The sequence below is a fragment of the Macaca nemestrina genome, chromosome X (genome assembly GCF_043159975.1).
Source record: "Macaca nemestrina isolate mMacNem1 chromosome X, mMacNem.hap1, whole genome shotgun sequence".
NCBI classification, from domain to species: Eukaryota; Metazoa; Chordata; class Mammalia; order Primates; family Cercopithecidae; genus Macaca; species Macaca nemestrina.
In genome coordinates this window covers 74,466,343-74,481,668 of record NC_092145.1, presented here as the reverse complement: position 1 = coordinate 74,481,668, position 15,326 = coordinate 74,466,343, and the positions used below count along the sequence as shown (strand labels likewise).

At 36.6% G+C, this 15,326-nt stretch overlaps 1 protein-coding gene across 1 annotated transcript in view; it reads left to right on the top strand.

Annotated features, from left to right (window-relative positions):
* Nucleotides 1-801: 801 nt before the first annotated feature.
* The window catches only part of TENT5D (terminal nucleotidyltransferase 5D), an 88,239-nt gene continuing 73,714 nt past the window's right edge, over nucleotides 802-15,326 (top strand). The window contains exons 1-2 of the mRNA XM_011712385.2: nucleotides 802-1,067; nucleotides 7,796-7,864. The gene's annotated coding sequence lies outside the window, so the exon portion shown is untranslated. The remainder of the gene's footprint in view (nucleotides 1,068-7,795; nucleotides 7,865-15,326) is intronic.

The window sequence follows — 15,326 nt, the reverse complement described above, 5'->3', positions numbered from 1 at the left end:
CTATATGAGTTTCCTCATGTGTTAAATATTATTATTAAGCAAGAAATCATCTTAGTTTGGAGGCTTGGTGTTAAGCACTTTACCTCCTTACTGGTCACCTCCATCCAGTAAAAGAAGTGAAGTTCAACAAAAGCTATCTGCCCTCGTACTGCAATCAAAACCCACACCTACACCCTAAACCTCTGGCAAACTGTCGCCTTGCCTCTGTTCTCGCACAGTTTCCCAACAATTTAAAAGAGGACGAATTCACTAAAGGACAGGTGACATAAGCTCTCAGAGTGGGAGGGCTCGCGCTCTAAATCTCAAACCAGTGCGGCGACTCCCCTGACCATTCCCTAAAGCAGTCCCATCTCCCCTGATTCTAGGATGGCAGCGAGTCCCAAGAAAAAAAAAAAAGGAAAACTAAAACCAAGCTGCTGGAGCCCACCAATCGGTGTCAGCGTTCTCACCCCTCCCCAGCTAGACCAAAAAGGTCACTACCAGGCACTTCCCAGGGTCCCAACCTCTGCCCTCCTCTCCTTTCCCTATGCCCTAAGAGCAGCTTTACAAACAGGAAAGGATACTCCCCATATTCGACATGGTCCTACGACTTTTCTCGGGAAGCTAGTGCCCGGGCAGCGGCACGAGTAGGCTGGGAGGGCGCCCGGAGTCCTGCGCTAGTCCTGAACAGCCGGCACGCGCAGCTACTAGGTTTGCAATCCCATTTCCTGTTTCTGCTCCTGGCCCGAGGGGGCGGGGCCAGGTGCCTCCGAGGGGCGGGGCTGGTGCAACTCCAAAATGGCTGCCGCAGGGAGCGGCGGTTAGGACGGGTTCCAGTCGCTTGGGGGCGTTGGGGGGCTCGAGGGCAAGAGGTTACGCGCCCCAGCTCCGACCTTGGGTCCTTCGCCTGCACCCAGTCTAACCTGGCACCTAAAGGTTTCGTCACCCAACCAACCTTCTAGTTCTTTCTTTTATCCTACTCCAAAGTCTTCTTAACCTTCCGCCCCACCTCTTTCCTCAGATTTCACTCTATCCTTGGCCCCCCACCATTGTCTCAGAGTTTAAGCCTTAACGGATGAAGGAAAAAGGTATAGGGCTTTTAACGTATTTTTCAAAAAATTGTAATCGTATAAAATAAGGGCCTAAGGGATAGTGCGGCTGGTAAATTTGAGTTGTGAAGTTCACTTACGGCGTTAAAAGGGTTCATGATTCTTAAAGTTTTAGGCTAGACTTAACAGGTAAAGTTTATGTGAAATATATATTCGCACTTTTTTTTCCCAATAGATATGTAAGATACGAAAATTACTACAAAGTCTGTAATGTGCAAGGAGGTTAAGTGAAATACTAGATAGTAGTTGGCGTTTTATATGTGACATGAAAATGTTCCAAAGTTATTAGACACTGGATTTATGGAAAGGATGGGCATCCTGGGAATTGTCGATTCATTTCAATTCAAAACCCTTGGAAATTCCAAGGAAGAACTGAGATTTTGCTTTGGGGAAAAAAAACTATTATATTCTCTTACTAAGGAATTTAACAAATTGGACGAAATTTTTTCCCGTCTTTAGTATTTCAGTATATAGGGGAAATAAGCATCTCATTGGATAAGCTTGTTTTTATCTTTGTTTCCTTTTGAACCAAACATGGATCTAAAAACTACGTGTTTTACTCTGTAGTGTTAATGTAATTGGTGGTAGGCTTCAGGCTGTTACCCTAACTACAAACCTTCCATGCTGGAAAAACAAACCTTTTAAAATACAAGGTTTTAGGAAAGTACAACCTGGAAACCACTTCGGTAGGTGAAACTGTATAAAGATTGCTTTGTTTTTGATGTCCCTATATATTTGAGAATACTTACTTTACAGAAACAGATAAAACTTAGCAGATTTCATCAATTTAATCAATTTCTATACTAAACAATTTTGTATTTCACCATTGGAGAACTTATTTTGGTATAAAGATAAAAAACATTTAAAAAAAAGATTTTCCCTGGACACTTAGTGTTTTTTAACACAACTATTTAAAAAAAATCCATATATAGACCACAACAATCCACTAAAGCTAAAGCATTTTCAAGTTTCATATAGAGTTACTAGACTTATATGTAGGTAAGCTATAAGAATAAGCCTTTTTAAAGAAGTGTTTTGAAAATGTTTTATGGAATTTCTTAAGGAAAAGATCTTTAGGATAGGATCAGTTTTTTAGTAAAATTAAAATCTGAAGATATTTGTTGTTAGAGTATTTGTTGTTAATGTCCGCCTTAAGTAAAAAATGAATAGTAGCCTGTGCTAACCACTTAGAAAATTAAGAAGTGGTTTTTGTTTTTGTGAGTTCTGAACTAAATTTGACTCCAAAAATTTCCCTCTTGTTTTTTCTTAGATATCTGATTTCTTAAAACGAGGTTTATATTTTTCTTAAAACTTAGGCACAGGAATAGCATGATTTATTTAAAGTACATGTGTATTCAGTTGTAACTGCTGTTGTTAAAAGCAACAAACAAATCTGTTAAAATAAAACTTTTTATTATAGAGAAAATATTAAAAGGAAAGAATATATAAAATTTTAGTTGTATATTAAATATTGAATACCTATAAAATAGTTATAAAATGTGTGTACAAAATAAAAGCAATATAACAAATATAAACTTGTGAACTATCACCCAATTTAAGCAAAAGGATATTATACCCTTTAAATTCCCTTGTGTACTCCTTTCTAATTGCATTTCTTTTCTTCATTTTTTTAGAGGCAGCTGCTGTCTTGAATTTATGTATAAATTTTCTGTTTTATGGTTTTACTATAGTATTTGCGTCTCTAACCCACATATCCTTTAGTGCTGCCTATTTTTGAACTTTGTATAAATGAAATGAGACTGCTTTTCTTCTTCTGTGATTTTTGTAACTCATAATGTTCCTCCACCAGGTTATTGTACATAGGTATGGCTTGCTTATTCATTTTCACCATTCTAGAGTTTTCCACCGTATGAATATATTGTAATTTATCTGTTCTGGTGATGGACATTTGGGTCATTCCCATTAAATATGTTAGGATGAAATCTGGATATGCTTATTTTATCATAGTAATGATTAAGGTTAACTTTTAAGAATCCAAATGTTATCTCTAAAAATATATAATTTTCCCTTTTTTTTTTTTTTGGAATTGGAGTCTCGCTCTGTCTCCCAGGCTGGAGTGCAGTGCGATCTCGGCTCACTGCAACTTCTGCTTCCTGGGTTCAAGCGATTCTCCTGCCTCAGCCTCCTGAGTAGCTGGGACTACAGGCACAGGCCGCCACATCCGGCTAATGTTTTGGTATTTTAGTAGAGACCGGGTTTCACCGTGTTTCCCAGGCTGGTCTCAAACTCCTGAGCTCAGGCAATCCACCCGCCTCAGCCTCCCAAAGTGCTAGGATTACAGGCGTGATAATTTACCTCTTTCACTGTAGAGAGAATTATTCATTCTTTATTATATTTATTCAGATTTTTTGTTTTGGATTATCTTATATCTTAGCTTTGTTTCTTCCTGTCTACCAGATTTAGCAATACCTTCTACACTGTTTCACCTAAATAGGCAGCTACCTTTTTCTCCTTTCACCCTTAGAACAGGGCTACAATAATGGAGACAATAGGTGTAGGATCTTCCAAATTGTTCTTTTGGGACCTAATTAACTGTACTTATGAAAGCTTAACTAAAGTAACATCAGTCACATATTGATAAATCAGATATGGTGGATAGTTAGAAGGTTGTGAATTTGACTGGGATAATTGAGATGTAAAGAACCAATACAGTATCTTAACTCAGCAGCTATTGAGCATGTTAATATTTGACATGAGCAAAACTAATGTGGAAAATTATAATTCCTCAGTAAATTGAGTAATTTTTTATGATTAATTATGCTTAATTCTCTAAATGTTTTGAACCCAGTGTGTTACAGAGAACAAACTTTAAGTTAAAAACATTTATGAAACAATTCCAGTTAAGATTCTAAGCCACTTAATTTTTAATATTATGATTGTTTTGTGTTAAACACATTTTTTGTCATCTTCTAACAAGTGATTTTAAGATGATCAGAAAATTAAATGGTACTTGACAAACTCCCATTGAAGTAAAAAGAGTTCACTAGAAATGAAGAGAGCGTAGTATCATATAATATTTCTCAAATTTTGATGTCCTTGTTAAAAATGCAGATGACTAGACCTCACTTCTGTAGATTCTGATGGAGTAAATTGGCAGTGAGATCCAGGAGTCTGTGTTTTGCCTCTGTTTGTGTAATGGAAATATAGAATTATACAAATCATTTCTTGCATAAAATAGCTTAACTGGGATAAAACTTAATAGTTTACAGAATGTCTCACATACATCATTTCATTTGATACCTAAAGTAATCTGAGGTAATCTGGCCAGGCATTATCCTTTGTTTTTAACCAATTAGAAAAACAACAAAAAATCCTAAAACAAACACAGCAACATCAACAAAAACAGAAGCTCATAGAGATTATTTGGTTTGCCTAGGTGTTCAACCTAGGTCTTCTTGATTCCCAATGCAGTACTTTTGAATGTGTGTAGCAGATAGGCAAAGCAGAATCTCAAATAAGACCACTTCTGTTGCTTGCTTTCTATAGCTCAGGTGCCCATTTAGTATAAGAGTAAAATGAGGAATTATTCTAACTGACTGGCAGTCTTTCTAGTTTGTATATGAAGAAATAGACTCAGTTTCCTAAAAATTTGAGAGAGGTTGAAACTGAGGGTGTTTCCTACTTATAAGAGAAAAACTGTTTTTTCCCCCTGGGCAGGCAGAGTACACTTTGCTGGTTTCTTTTTTTTTTTTTTTTTTTTTTTTTGAGACGGAGTCTCACGCTGTTGCCCAGACTGGAGTGCAGTGGCGCGATCTCGGCTCACTGCAAGCTCCGCCTCCCGGGTTCCCGCCATTCTCCTGCCTCAGCCTCCTGAGTAGCTGGGACTACAGGCGCCCGCCACCGCGCCCGTCTAATTTTTTGTATTTTTAGTAGAGACGGGGTTTCGCTGTGGTCTCCATCTCCTGACCTTGTGATCCGCCCGCCTCGGCCTCCCAAAGTGCTGGGATTACAGGCTTGAGCCACCGCGCCCGGCCAACTTTGCTGGTTTCATAGTTCTGGCGTTTTAGGTTTAATTTGAACATTAGCCTAGCCTAGAACTCTTCAAGTGACAGGTAAAAGAGAGTAGAGCTATAGAAGAGGTAAAGCACTATTAGCAGAGGCAAATAGATGATATCATAGGGAACAGAAGCTTAAAGACAAGAGAAGTGGGTTTGAGTGGTTGTCACAGGTGACCTGAAAAACTATCCAATTCATAATTTGGAAGTGACAGATAAACATAAGAAGACAAGATAAGATGCTGAATGTAGGATTTAAGTGAATAGAATAAAATGCAAAAAAAGTCTTGGAAAATTAGAAAAAATAAATCTGCATGTTTACCATTTCTCAAAGTGCTAATATTTGATCTTTATTTTAATAATAAATGTCACATTTGGTGATTATAATATATAGTTATCAGAAATATATATGTGTGTGTGTATATATATATATAGAGAGAGAGAGTTATCAAAAAGATTGTTTCTCTAAAAATCTTTGATTTTAACAGATTAGCCAAGACTTACAATTTCTCTTTGACAGGAAACCTTTTCAAAACTTGAATAATAATAACAAAGTTTTATTATTACTAGAGTTGATTGATTATTAATAGATGATATGGTAGGAAATAATAAAACATTTGCTATTGTTACAGATACTTTAGGGATAATTCCACATTAGGTTTGAGAATTGTAGGATTCGAAAATTCTTTAATGTAAGCATAGTGCTCAGAAAACTCATTTTTAATAAACATTTTCCTTATCTCTATGATTTTACTATCCAAGAGCTGTTTGAAAAAAAAACTCTTAAGGGAAGAAAAAGCAAAAAGGAGAGACTTATCAGAAGGGCAGGTGAGGGCAAGGTTAAAAACAAAACAAAACAAAAAAAGCTCTCTTAAAGGACTATACTGCTCTGCACTCCCGTATCCCATTTTACTTACCATAGAACCTACATATTTAATTCTAGATATGGCTTTTATTTACTGTTACTTTCTTACTACTCTTCATTCTAGATTGATTCTGGAGTCTCTAGTCCAAAATCTGTCAAAGTCATGGTTTTTATTACTTTACCTGGTAATTGGTTAGAGCAGAGTGTAGCATGCTTTGTAAATTTCTTAATTTCTCTCTGTTTTATTACCCACATTGTATGATTTTTGAGTATTTTTTCTAAAATTTGCAATAGTATGTACCAAAATTCTCACCTCTAGATCATAGTTTCTCAAACACAACTATAGACATGTTGGGCTGGACAATGTTTTAAGGAGACTGTCCTGTGCAGTGTAATACTTAGCAGCATCTCTGACCTCTACTCCCCAAATGCCAATAGCACCTTCTTTCCCAAGTTTTGACAGCCAAAAATGTCTCCAGACATTGCCAAATATCCTTTGAAGGACAGGATCACCCCCAGTTAACCATTTATCTAGCTATAGAATTCTCTAATGCTGCCTTTACATTAAACCAACAGATAAATGACGACAATAGCAACAGAAATATCTTTCAGCCCACTCTTTTTCAGGATTAGCCACAGCAAAAGCACAACAACAACATCATTCCTAGCTTTTGAACCAGTTTTCTAAAGTTAGTAAACTATGAATCCAAGACTTTGAAGTCGTTGTAAAAATTTTCACTTTGGAGGCAGTGGAAAGAACAGGGCATTTGGAATCATTCATTTGTGACTGTGCACATTTGCAAAAATTCTCTGAGGTATTTATCAGAAGTGGGATTACTGAGACACAGGGTAGAAATAGTTATTTTACTGTAAATAAAAGAAATACTATTTTGTATGTTGAAAGATTTTATATATTGCAAATGGTGATTCAGAAAGGAGTTAAATTAGCATGCATCTTATGGAAGAGCTGGCTTTTATTTCGGATTTGTGCCTTAAAAGTCAGATGTGACTGTTTATTTCAAAAACAGTTCAATGAAATATTGATTGCCTACTGTGTGCACAGCATTGCTCATCTGACATATCAGAAACAGAATACTGAGCTGGATAGACTATGGGTCTGATCCAAAATGGCTTTTATTATGTTCTTGTTCATTCAAAAGGAAATATTATTTACAGGACAAGATCAGTGTATAAGGCAAAAGTCCATAAAGCATAAGTATATCAGGTTAAATTCCTATCTGATTTTCATAGCTAGCTCTGATCTAGGTTGGTAATATGCTTTTATCCTCTCTGAACCTCAGAATTGTAAAAACCCATTGTTTGTCAGTTGTAGCTGAGGTATACTGAAAATAATTCTTTTCTTAAAATGTGTATTGGGTAAGGCATGCGAAGATATATAGAGAAAAATACATATCATTTAACCTACCATGTAACTAGAATAAAAGAGACATTCAATTAAAAGATAAATTCCAAATAATAATTTATTTTAAAAAGGAACTATAAGAAGCCAATCTCATGGGTACCCTTGGCCTTAGATGACAGCAACTTACTCAAATGATACTTAACAGACTTTTCATAGAACTTTTCATTAAGATGTTCACTTTCACTACATGTCTCAAATTCCATATTTGGCCCAAAAACCATACAATTTTGTTTCATAAATGATTGTGTGTCTAAGCTGCCTGAAAACAAAACAGTGAGAGTCTATGGTAACTGAGTTCAACTGACCCATTTCTAAGTCAGGTCCTAGACTGAAGCTTAATCAGAATGAGGCAATGATCCAGACTATACAGAAATTAATAACTTTCTATTTCTTTTTTATTCAGATTAATTATTTGTGAAAAGAAATTATCCAATACTTCTCATCTATCTAACTGGAATTTCTCTAGCTGGAGGTAAGATAAAAAGGTTAGAGAGAAATAAATGTATAAATTGGAGGAATAATGAGGGATTATTTAACTTGTCAAAGACCAAACATCAGATTAGTGTGAATTAACCCTTTCATTTTTTATTTCAGCTTTTAGACAACCCATAATTCAAGATGTATTTATGAACAGGGTAGAAAAGAGTATCTCGAAAATTCTCTTTGACAATTAAATTAATAAATAATGTATGATTTCAATAAGCAGTTCAAATTTGAACAGAGAGAAAATATTATGTACATGTATTTGGCAAGCATATTCTCTATTACATTATTTCTGCTTTTGTCTTTCTTTTGTTTAAACCACTAGCATTTTTTCTGTTAGTTTCTCCTTTCTTATTAGTCTACTTTTAATTATTATTGTTATTATTATTATTTTTGCAAATTGCCATATTAATCCTCATTACAACTCTCTGGATACTTTTAAGTCAACTTTATAAAGGAAACTCTAGTTCAACCTATTTTCTATACTTTACACCCAGAATAGGATCTACAGGAATTCATAGAATGCAGTACAATTAAGATGAAGATTTAGTTAATAGTCATATTATACAAATGCAGCTCATACCAGGTGCAGGAGTGCATTAATGCTCAGATATCATGTTTCTTGATATTTGCTGGAAGCCTATTAACTTCTGACAAGGTGCCATCTAGAAATTTGGTACTGAACATTCAGAGTAGTGCAATCACTGTGGCATCCCCTAGTAAACAACTTTGATTAAAACATAAATTGTTATTATATTTTAATATGTGTGCCTTATTTCTTTAGTTTATAACTTTCCCAGTTCATTTTATTTAATTTATTTATTTATTTATTTATTTATTTAATTTTATATTTTATTTATTTATTTTTTTTGAGATGAAGTTTCACTCTTGTCACCCTGACTGGAGTGCAATGGCACGATCTTGGCTCACCGCAACCTCCACCTGCTGAGTTTAAGCCATTCTCCTGCCTCAGCCCCCCGAGTAGCTGGGATTACAGGCATGCGCCTCCACGCCCGATTGATTTTTTTGTATTTTTAGTAGAGACGGGTAGAGACCATGTTGGTCAGGCTGGTCTCAAACTCCCAACCTCAGGTGATCCACTTGCCTCAGCCTCCCAAAGTGCTGAGATTACAGGCATGAGCCACTGCACCCGGCCCATTTTATTTCTTATATGACTTTGGACACCTGGAACCAAAAGAACTCCTTGCAAATAGTTTAAACTTTGTATACTTTTAATGGTTTATTTTTTTAATTAGTCGCCTTTTATTTTAGGTTCAGGGGGTACATGTGCAGATTTGTTACATGGGTAACAGATTTGTTACATGCAAGTTGCTAGGGTTTGGTATACAAATTATTTTGTTACCTGGTAGAGTGAACAACATAGTACCCAATAGGCACTTTTCTGAATCTCACCCTCCTTCCATCCTCCACCCTCAAGTAGGCCCTGATGTCTGTTTTTCCCCTCCGAATCAATGGGTACTCAAGGTTTAGCTCCCACTTCTGAATGAGAACATGTGATATTTGGTTTTCTTTTCCTGAACTAATTCCCTTAGGATAATGGCCTCAAGATGCATCTATGTTGCTGCAAAGGACATGATTTTGTTCCTTCTTATGGCTGTGTAACATTCCATGGTGTGTATGTACCACATTTTCTTTATCTAGTCCACCATTGATGGGTACCTGAGTTGATTCCATCTCTTTGCTATTGTGAATAGTGTTGTAGTGAACATATGAGTGCATGTGTCATTTTGGTAGAACAACTTATATTTCTTTGGGTATATACCCAGTAATGAGATTCCTGGGTCAAATGGTAGTTCTGTTTTAAATTAAAGTTTTTTGAGAAATCTCTAAACTGCTTTCCACAGTGGCTGAACTAATTTGCATTCCCACCAGCAGTATATAAGCATTGCCTTTTCTCTGCAAACTCACCAACATCTGTTATGGTTTGTTTTTTTAATAATAGCCATACTGACTGATGTGCAATGGCATATCTTATGGTTTTGATTTGCATTTCTCTGATGATTAATGAAGATGAGTATTTTTTTTTTCATTTTTGGTTTTGTTGATTTTTCTTTTTTTTCTTTTTTTTTATTTATTTTTTATTATTATTATACACTAAGTTCTAGGGTGCTGCTATAAAGACACATGCACACATATGTTTATTGAAGATGAGCATTTTTTATGTTTGTTGACCATGTATGTGTCTTCTTTTTTCCTGATAACACTTTAGTTGAATTGTCACAAGGTTATTGAACTTCAATAACTTTGATATTCATAGATCATAGCAGAACTGGTAGTGCTAGTAACATTCCATGTAGCACTCTTCTAGGTTAAGCACACATTTCACAAAGAAATTTCAATAAACAATTTCCTAAATAATATTAAGAATGGAAATGTTGTGTTCTCAATTAAATATTGTTACCTGTTTGCTTAAGAGACCCCTTCCCAAGCAAAAGATTAATTTATATACTTTGAAGCCAGTGAACTCTAATTTTAACCCAAGTTAGTTTCCAGTGCTTTCATTCATAGCACAAACTCACTCAATGTCAGTACCTCTTATATTTGCTCTTATACATAGAAGATCTAGGTCTTTACCTGTAAGGATAGAAAGATTAAAGAACACTCACTTTTAAAAACAGAATTACTCTCAATAATGTGTATTTATAATGAGTGCTAGTACTCAAATAGTGACAGTTTAAGAAACTAGCTCCTTCTTCAAAGAATGGTCAGAAAAGTTGGAACATTTTTTATTATCACTTCCCCTTACACCTAGTTCTTTGTCATATGTCTAGCTTTTCTTGCTTTGTGAACCCTATATCCCTATATCATCAGAGATTCTAGAGATTCCTTCCAGTTTCGCTTGAGAGTCCCTCTGTAAAATGCCAGACCATTTCCCCTTTGTCCTCACCTCTTCATCTTGACTTCCTTAGAACTTAATTCCTAAGGGGATCTTGAAAGATCTACCAAACATTGTAGTAGGTCTTCTAACTGGAACATTCCTTTTGGAGTGCAGACTATTTGACCTGAGACATATTTCTTCATCACCTGGGGTCACAATCCAGGTGTATATTGGAGGTGAGGAGTTACGACATAATGATGAGGAGTCTACCTAGCATATCATCACTGTGATAAAGTGGGAAAGGTGCTCCCAGGGATTACCCTATTAGCATCCCTGCCTTACTTGTCCCACTTTAATTTTCCAAACATATGAGTGATTGTTAATAGAAGGATTCCCTTTTTCCTGCATACTCTCTAGAGCAGTAAAAACTAGGATATCCATTTATCATTTTGTCTTCAAGCCCTCTCTGTAGCAAATCTTGGCTCTCTCTTTAGCCAACTTAGCTTCTCCTCTTTTCTTTCTATTGCCAGAGTTGCCTCATCAGAGCATACAATGGTAATCTTCAGGGTTTCCATAAAGGTCCCTTTTGTCCTTGCTGTAATTCTCTTGTCACTCTGGCTTTTGCCATGACCAAACTCTGAAGAAAGACCATTTTGTCCTAATCCGGTGTCTTCCTTGCCTTTTTATGTCCTCTCTCCCTAATTATTGAGGAGTAACTCTTACATTTTTCATTCCTATTCTTGTCTATTTAATAACCCTGTGTATAGATCTGTTATAGTCATATTCTTCGTTGACTGACCCTGGCAATCACTGAACAGTTATAACCCTTCAAGAATTGTCATTTAAATGGAATCATACAGCGTGTAATGTTATGTGACTGGCTTCTTTAACTCAGCATAATGCCTTTGGGATTCATCTATAAGTTGTTCACTGTATAAAAAAATGTATTCCTTTTTATTGCTGAGTAGTATCCCATTATATGAATGTACCAAGTTTGTTTGTCCATACACCTGCAGAAAGATATTTCAGTTATTCCCAAATATCTTTGGGATATTTACAAATATAACTGCTGTGTACATTGGCATACCAACAGCCAGGTATGGGATTGCTGGGTCATGTGATAAGTATGCTTAACTTTATAAGAAACTTCAAAACTGTTTTCTGGAGTTGTAGTACCATCTTGCATTCTTACCAGTACTATACAAGAGTTCTAGTTGCCACATGCCTTCACCAGCACTGAGTATTGTCATTATCTTTTATTTTAGCTATTCTTATAGGTGTGTGCTTGTATCTCATCACATTTTTCATTTGCATTTATCTAAAGGCTCATGATAGTGCACAGCTTTAATGTGCTTACTTGTCATATTTATATCATCTTTAGTCAAGTGTCTGTTGATTATTTTGTTTACTTTTTTGTTTTTTACTTTAAGTTCTGGGATACATGTGCTGAATATACGGGTTTGTTACATAGGTATACATGTGCCATGGTGGTTTGCTGCACCTATCAACTCGTCATCTAGATTTTCAGCCCTGCATGCATTAGGTATTTGTCCTAATGCTCTCCCTCCCCTTTCCCCCCAGCCCTCGAGAGGCCCTAGTGTGTGATGTTCCCTTCCCTATGTCCATGTGTTCTCATTGTTCAGCTCCCTCTTATGAGTGAGAACATGCGGTGTTTGGTTTTCTGTTCCAGTGTTAGTTTGCGAGGATGATGGTTTCCAGCTTCATCCATGTCCCTGCAAAGGAAATAAACTCATTCTTTTTTATGGCTGCATAATATTCCATAGTGTATATGGACCACATTTTCTTTATCCAGTATATCATTGGTGGGCATTTGGGTTAGTTGCAAGTCTTTTATATTGTAAATATTGCTGCAATAAACATATGTGTGCGTGTTTCTTTATAGTAGAATGATTTATAATCCTATGGGTATATACCCAGTAATGGGATTGCTGGGTCAAATGGTATTCCTGGTTCTAGATCCTTGAGGAATTGCCACACTGTCTTCCACAGTGGTTAAACTAATTTACACTACCACCAACAGCGTAAAAGCATTCCTATTTCTCCGCATCCTCTCCAGCATCTGTTGTTTCCAGATTTTTTAATGATCGCCATTCTAAATGGTGTGAGATGCTATCTCGTTGTGGTTTTGATTTGCATTTCTCTAATGACCAGTGATGATTAGCTTTTTTTCATATGTTTGTTAGCCACATAAATGTCTTCTTTTGAGAAGTATCTGTTCATATCCTTTTCCTACTTTTTGATGGAGTTGTTTGGTTTTTTTCTTGTAAATTTGTTTAAGTTCCTTGTAGATTCTAGATATTAAACCTTTGTCAGATGGATAGATTGCAAAACTTCTCTCCCATTCTGTAGGTTGCCTGTTCACTCTGATGATAATTTCTTTTGCTGAGCAGAAGCTCTTTAGTTTAATTAGATCCCATTTGTCAATTTTGGCTTTTGTTGCAATTGCTTTAGGTGTTTTCGTCATGAAGTCTTTGCCCATGCCTATGTCCTGAATGGTATCTCCTCGGTTTTCTTCTATGGTTTTCATAGTTTCACGTTTTACATTTAAGCCTTTAATACATCTTGAGTTAATATTTGTATAAGGTGTAAGGATGGGGTCCGGTTTCTGTTTCCTGCATGTGGCTAGCCAGTTTTCCCAGCACCATTTATTAAATAGGGAATCCTTTCCCCATTGCTTAGTTTTTCTCAGATTTGTTGAAGATAACATGGTTGTAGATGTGTGGTGTTTTTTCTGAGGCCTCTGTTCTATTCCATTGGTCTATATATCTGTTTTGGCACCAGTATCATCCTGTTTTGGTTACTGTAGCCTTGTATAGTTGGAAGTCAGGTAGCGTGATGCCTCTAGCTTTGCTCTTTTTGCTTAAGATGGTCTTGGCTCCTTTTTGGTTCCACATGAAATTTAAAGTATTTTTTTCTAATTATTTGAAGAAAGTCAGTGGTAGCTTGATGGAGATACCCTTAAATCTATAAATTACTTTGGACAGTATGGTCATTTTCACGATATTGAGTCTTCCTATCCACGAGCATGGAATGTTTTTTAAATTTGTTTGTGTCCTCTCTTATTTCCTTGAGCAATGGTATGTAGCTCTCCTTGAAGAGGCCCTTCACATCCCTTCAAGTTGTATTTCTAGGTATTTTATTATCTTGGTAGCAATTGTGAATGGGAGTTCACTCATAATTTGGCTCTCTGCTTGTCTATTATTGGTGTATAGGAATGCTTGTGATTTTTGCACATTGATTTTATCCTGAGACTTTGCTGCAGTTGTTTATCAGCTTAAGGAGATTTTGGGCTGAGATGGTGGGGTTTCCTAAATATACAATCATGTCATCTGCAAACCGAGACAATTTGACTTCCCCTCTTCCTATTTGAATACCCTTTATTTCTTTCTCTTGCGTGATTGCTCTGGCCAGAACTTCCAACATTATGTTGAATAGGAGTGGTAAGAGAGGGCGTCCTTGTCTTGTGCCGTTTTTCAAAGGGAATGCTTCTAGCTTTTGCCCATTCAGTATGATATTGGCTATGGGTTCGTTATAAATAGCGCTTATTATTTTGAGATGTGTTCCATCAATACCAAGTTTACTGAGAGTCTTTAACATGAAGGGGTGTTGAATTTTATTGAAGTCCTTTTCTGCATCTTTTTTTTTTTTTTTTTTTTTTTGAGACGGAGTCTCGCTCTGTCGCCCAGGCTGGAGTGCAGTGGCGCGATCTCGGCTCACTGCAAGCTCCGCCTCCCAGGTTCCCGCCATTCTCCTGGCTCAGCCTCCCGAGTAGCTGGGACTACAGGCGCCCGCAACCGCGCCCGGCTAATTTTTTGTATTTTTAGTAGAGACGGGGTTTCACCGTGGTCTCGATCTCCTGACCTTGTGATCCTCCCGCCTTGGCCTTCCAAAGTGCTGGGATTACAGGCTTGAGCCACCGCGCCCGGCATCTTTTCTGCATCTACTGAGATAATCGTGTGGTTTTTGTCATTGGTTCTGTGTATGTGTTGGATTACACTTATTGATTTATGTATGTTGAATCAGCCTTGAATCCCAGGGATGAAGCCATCTTGATTGTGGTGGATAACCTTTTTGATGTGCTGCTGGATTTGGTTTGCCAATATTTTATTGAGGATTTTCACATCTATGTTCATCAACGATATTGTCCTGAATTTTTGTTGTTGTTTTTGTGTCTTTACCAGGTTTTGGAATCAGGATGATGCTGGCCTCATAAAATGAGTTAACGGGGAGTTCCTCTTTTTCTATTGTTTGGAATAGGTTTAGAAGGAATGTACCAGCTCCTCTTTGTACCTCTGGTAGAATTTGGCTGTTATTCTATCTGATCCTGGGCTGTTATGTTGTTGTTGTTGTTGTTGTTGTTGTTGTTGTTGTTATTAAGCTATTAATTACTTCCTCAATTACAGAACTGGTTATTGGTCTATTCAGGGATTCTACTTCTTCCTGGTTTAGTCTTGGGATGGTGTATGTGTTCAAGAATGTATCCGTTGGTTCTAGATTTTCTAGTTTATTTGCATAGAGGTGTTTATAGTATTCTCTGATGATAGTTTGTATTTCTGTGGGATCAGTGGTGTATCCCCTTTATAATTTTTGT